Raw genomic sequence first — 6,293 nt, 5'->3', positions numbered from 1 at the left:
CAGCATTCCGATGTCTGAGAGTGTTTCATTATTTATTTGCTCAAGTTCTTGCCAACATTCAAGAATTCAGAGTGCATTGCTTATTAGGGCATCCCCCTCCACTACTAGGGCTTCGTGATGGGCTCTTTATACAACCTACACCTAAGGTAGTGAACCTACCGATGCAGCCTAGCACTAGTGAGTATCAAGGTCGTATCCCTGGAGATCGGGTGAACCTAGAGTTACTACTGCTTGCTATGTTATCTAGTCTGAAATAGGGTGTGAAAGTTCTAACATACCAGCTAATGGTTATGAGTGCAATTAAGTAAATGAAGGACAACGAACAATCAAAAGACAATTGCAAACAGAGAAACAAACCCAAAAAGGAGCCTAAGTGATGGAATTCTAAAGATGGATTTTATGGATTGCTGATCTTGCTTACCCGTGCCTAAATCCTGAATCGAATCCTGGTTCCTCTCTCGAGCTTACCGGATTCCTAAACCTACACTAACCTAATGGAATCTCTTCCTATCGGATTACTACAGATTAGCATTAAGTATGATTTAAAACTATTAAGAGTTATTAATTCTTAATTCGGCGAGTAAATCAACCTTATTTCTAAGTGTTAACTACCAGTCCTTACTATTCAATGTCCAGTTGTAACAAGCATTTCTCAATGTCAAGAAACAGCCTAATAAACAATTAATTCAACGTCTCAAATTAACTGAATCAAACTTTTATTACTAAATAGCAAGAAGATTACAAGAATGACAATTATAAAACTAACAATTAAGCATAATCCATCAACAAAGGTGAACCCCAATGGGTTCAAAAGATCTAGCTACTCATGTTCATGGTTAAAGCAATTAGGGAACAAAATAAGGCAAAGAAAATTAAAGGCATGTACACCCTTCTCTTTCAAGAAGAATGAAAAACCCTAAATTTGCAAATTCGAAATCTCAAACCCTAGTTGCCTCTTGAATGCTCCCAAAGTTTGTTTTGATCTTCAATTCGATGTTGGAACAAGTGAAATCCCTCATTCAATTGATGAAATTGATCTCTCAAAGTTTACAATTGAGGTATAGGAAACAATTGATTAAGTGTGTGTCTTGGAATTGAGTCCAAAATTCGTCTCTCCTCCAGAAGAACTCAAAATTGCCTATATAGTTGATTCAAAGATGGCCTGAGTCCAGTCAGCTCGACTCCTTCCAAGCCATGCCCAAGCCGGTGCTGAGCCACCACAGGCCGTGCTGGAGGCCGTGGTGGCTACAGAAGTCGTGCTAAAATGGCACAATTGGGGATAGCCTCTTAGTAATTCAGCACGGTTGGAGTCCAGGCCGTGCTCAACCCTCGGGGTGCTAGTTCTCACCCAATTTGATGGATTTTGGTCCGTAATCACACGTATTTCCCTTGATTATTGATGGTGTCCTTCGAAAATGTCCTGAAACAAGAAAGGAAACAAAAGACAGGTGATTCTAGCATAAAACGGGATAATCATGCATAAAAATGTAAACAATCGGGCATGAAAACATGTGTAGTATGATGCTTATCAAATTACCCCACACTTAAAATTTTGCTTGTCCTCAAGCAATCAACAACTCACTCCTCAAATAGATACCAAATAACTCAATCAAATGCATTGCAGGAGGTTAGCTCAAAACAAATTTCAAAACTCCATAATGATTTTTCCCAAAATCCCCAAATCACTAAATCCTTAAGAGAGAGAACAAACTTAATAAAGTTGCTAATGTTAAAATGATAAACCATCTAAATTGAGAAATTGAGAACCATGCCTCACAAGATGTCACTCAAAACACACAAGTGTATATAGGTGAAAGAAGATCGCCAAGCTCTCAACGCAAAAATACAGAAAAAGTGCTTACCATAGGCTTGCTTATAGATCCAATCTCCACTACTACGAAATAATCAATAATCATGATCAAAGGGTCTTAAGTCAGTTGTAATGGGGTTAAGGTAGGGTATAAATATGGAAAGTAGGCTACAAGTTCGGAAGTTAAGCAAATAATGCAAGAAAGTAACGAAGGATCAAGTGTTGTACCAAAATGAACACTAAGTTGCTCTAAAAATAAGATGATGCTCAAAATGAACTAAATTAATACTCTTTTTGTTTTTTTTATTGAATATATATATACTATGTATATATATTACAACAGCTTATGTAGGGGTTGTTGGTTATTGACACATACAATAAAACTGAATATCAATTTTATTTTTTTTTAATTGAAGGGAGCATCTATGAAAAATCTAGCAACTTAGTGAAATATATGATTGTAGATTGATCCAAAATAAAATGCAGCATAAACTTACATAATTTCCAGCAACAATGGTAGAAAGAATGGTCAAATGAATAGAAGTGATAAAATGAGTGTCACTGTTATTATTATCACGAAAGGAAAGGCTAAGGCTCAAAATTGGTTCACTAAGGGAAAAACAGGGTTAGGTTTTTTGGCCAAATTGTGTAAATCCTAAGTACCCAAATCATCTCACGATTATTGACAATTCATGTAATCTTAAAAGATATCGTAAAGCAAGTTCTAGAAATAGAGATTCTGTATAATGCTCACTAATGAAAGAAAAGGGAGCATAATAGTGATGCACCAATTGGCTCAAAATCTCACCATTTGAGTGGGTTAAAATTGCATGAATTCTCAAACCAAAGTTTAAACAGTCAATCACAATAATAAGCAACAATATTAACAGTGTTCTATATCTAAGATAAAGTAAAATGGAAGAATTTAAGGAAAAATACCAGTTTTACCTGGCTGGATTGTAATTAAGAAATTCGTTCATTGCCTTCTTCCAACAAGGTTCAATAAAAGCTGCACAAATCTACGGTACCTACCCCACACTTGTGAAAAACACTGTCCTCAGTATGAACAAGGTAGGCACTCCAAAATAAAAGGAATAAAATACGTAAAATGAAGCTAATTATGGGAGTCCATAAAAGAAATTAGAAAACTAAGAGAAAAACAAGACGACAAAAAGAGATAAAAACTAGAAAGTCTACTGAATCGCCCTTGATGTGTACTTTAACACTTCAAAATATGTTAGTCCTCAAAATTACGTACGAGCATCAAGTAGGCTAACTCCTGTAAAATTCAAGAATAAACACATTCCAAGCAACATCTAGTAAAAGGTTCAATAAGATAGCATCTCCTCAAAATCAAACTTACTAAAAACAGACTGAAATATCTAACTGCAAATGACTACATAAAATAAAATAAAAAAGTCCAAAAATTCAGAAAGCAAAAATAGATTTGGGAATGCCTCCCGAAGGCGCTTCTTTTGTTCCGAGTCGTCTAGGCCGGACTCGGATCGGCATTCTGCATCGCGGGCAAATTAAGAAGGTAGGCTCAATGTAAGTTGGGGCTTGAGGCATATAAGCGCAATGAAAAGGTCTGATGTGTGCAGTAAATGACTAAGGAGGTGCTCTCTGGACCGATTTGGGATGTCCATTCATCCACTCTGAATTCCGGCTAAGTGATCTGTCAAAAACAAACTTGCAACTACCCTTCTCGGGTCTATCACAGCACAAAGTCTCATATTGATACAAGTTATTTTTTTCAGATGAATAACACATACTAGTAGGGGAAGAAACATGTATAGCATCATCCATTTGTACATCTTGTGGTTGTGTATTACATGCAAGATCAATTCCATCAATACAACAAATGGCATGAACATGGTCGGTGGAAGAACTATCAAATGAGGGTAAACTAAAAGTGACACAGTCGTCCCCTACATTAAGTTCTAACTTCCTCTTAAATACGTCTATTTTAGCTCTAGCTGTGGCAAGGAAAGGTCTCCCTAAAATTAATGGTACACCATGCTCATTGTCCATATCCAAAACCACAAAGTCCACAGGAAATATGAACTTATCTACCTTAACTAGCACATTTTCAGCAATTCCCTTAGGAAGCTTAACAGAACGGTCAGCTAATTGAATAAACATCCTAGTGGATTTTGCCTCCCCCAAACCTAGCTTATTGAACAAACTAGTGGGCATGACATTTATGCTAGCCCCCAAATCAGCTAATGCATCATCAACACATAAATTACCTAAAGTGCAGGGAATAGTGAAACTCCACCGGATCGTAGCTTCTCCGGCAACTTGCTCAAACACCGAGCACTCCTCATTATCCCCGAACATAGGCGACCTCCTCCAACTTCCTTTTTCTACTAAGTATGTCCTTTAAGAACTTAGCATACTTCGGCATCTGCTCCAATGCATCAATAAAAGGCAAGTTAATATGCAGTTGTCTAAAAATATCTAAAAACTTACTGAACTGCTCTTTCGCCTCTGCTTGTTTAGCTCTAGCAAGATAAGGAATCTTAGGTTGATATTCCCTGACTGGAATTGATTTCACCTTTTGTCCCTCAGGTTCCCTAACCTTACTGCTTGCCTTAACCTGCACATCAATAGTGGCGTCATCAAAAATAGGCTTAGAAGGAGCTGAAACTAACTTACCTGAACGCAAAGTGATGGCGTTCACGTGCTCCCTCGGGTTAGACTCAGTGGTGCTCGGGAGCACTCCTTGCTGCCTCTCAGACAACATCTTAGAGATTTGGCCAATCTGGGTCTCCAAGTTCTGAATCGAGGCCTGCTGGTTCCTAAGTGCACTATCAGTTTGCTAGAACCTCATATCCGTAAACGTCACAAACTTCATCATAAGCTCCTCCAAATTTGACTTCTTTTCTGGTAGAGGAGGAGCTTGTGCAGGCCCAGCTGAATGTTGTTGCGGCTGCTGATGAAGTCTCTGAAAACCAGGTGGACCCTGAGCGTTATTGTTCCTCCAACTGAAGTTGGGATGATTGTGCCACCTAGGGTTGTATGTATTGCTGTAAGGATCGTTCTGCTGCCTTGGGGCATTCCCCATATAATTAACCTGTTCAACATCAAAAGACATAGCAGAATTAGATGGAAAAGTAGTAGAGGATGAAGCAAACATACCTCCGTGATGCAGCACCGTAATGCGGGCCACCACAAAACTTCGCACCAACGTTCGCTACATAAACCGCATCCGGAGTTGGTCGATCTTCTTGGCTAGAAGCTCCACTGAGCCGCCAAGGTTGCTGTAGAGTCCACTTGGTTGACCACTCCCGCCTTCCCGGTCGGCCTCCTAGAGGATTGCCAACGATAGTTGTTCATGGCCATTTCCTCTATCGTTCGAGCCCGCCGCCTTACTATTTAGCGCCCCACTGCCGGCATCCACCATCGCCTCGTTGCAAGGTTCAACCAGTCTGTAGAAGGTCCGAACTGCATCCACACCGGCAATCCGTGATGTGGGCAGCATCTCAAAAGATCTTTAAATCTCTCCCATGCATCGACATGCTTTCATCATCAAACCGCACAAAAGAAGATATGTCATTTCTAAGTTTAGCAGCTTTAAGGCAGGAAAATACTTATATAAAAATTTTTCTACCAACGCCTTCGTGTAGTGATCGCTCATTGTGGTAAAGATTGCGACCATCTCTTTGCTCTGTCCCTCAAGGAAAATGGAAACAATCTCAGCCTAATGGCATCATCGGTTGTTCCATTTATCTTGAATGTGTCACAAATCTCCAAAAAGTTGGAGATATGTGCATTGCTATCCTCGCTGGGCAATCCTCCAAATTGCACGCTTTGCTGGATCATCTGGATAACATTAGCCTTTATCTCAAAATTATTGGCCACATAAAGAATCGACTATACTGTCATTCCATCTAAAGATGGTCGAGCAAACTCGTACATCGTCCTTTGATCGTCGTTGGCTTGGGGGTCATGGTTTTCCATCGTGTCTAGTTTATCCACAGGTACCTCAACCTCAATCTCCTCCTCTTCTAATTGCAACCTCTTCCTTAAGAGTCTGAGGGATCGTTCTGGATCAGATAGAGGCTCTATAAGATTCGAGTTTGAGCTCTTGGTCATAAACTACCTGAAACCGAAAGTCCACACAACCACCAATCAACAAAAACAATATAATAATAAATAATAAATAAATAATAAATAAATAAAGAATAAATTAATAAACAAATAATGACTAAATTAACACAAAAACAATTCACTCTAGTTCATCGTTACTGTGTTCCCCGGCAACGGCGCCAAAAACTTGATGGGCTCTTTATGCAACCTACACCTAAGGCAGTGAACCTACCGATGCAGCCTAGCACTAGTGAGTATCAAGGCCGTATCCTTGGAGATCAGGTGAACCTAAAGTTACTACTACTTGCTGTGTTATCTAGTCTGAAATAGGGTGTGAAAGTTCTAACATACCAGCTAATGGTTATGAGTGCAATTAAGTAAATGAAGGACA

General features: G+C 39.2%; 1 non-coding gene across 1 annotated transcript; it reads left to right on the top strand.

The window, feature by feature from the left end:
* The first annotated feature begins 5,273 nt into the window (after positions 1 to 5,273).
* On the top strand, positions 5,274 to 5,379 carry LOC125371014. Its single transcript, XR_007217178.1, has one exon. It is a non-coding gene; the product is annotated as a small nucleolar RNA R71 (small nucleolar RNA).
* Positions 5,380 to 6,293: the final 914 nt, after the last annotated feature.

Source organism: Ricinus communis, chromosome 8 (genome assembly GCF_019578655.1).
Source record: "Ricinus communis isolate WT05 ecotype wild-type chromosome 8, ASM1957865v1, whole genome shotgun sequence".
In the NCBI taxonomy this organism is placed as follows: domain Eukaryota; kingdom Viridiplantae; phylum Streptophyta; class Magnoliopsida; order Malpighiales; family Euphorbiaceae; genus Ricinus; species Ricinus communis.
This window is presented reverse-complemented; position numbering and strand designations above follow the sequence as displayed.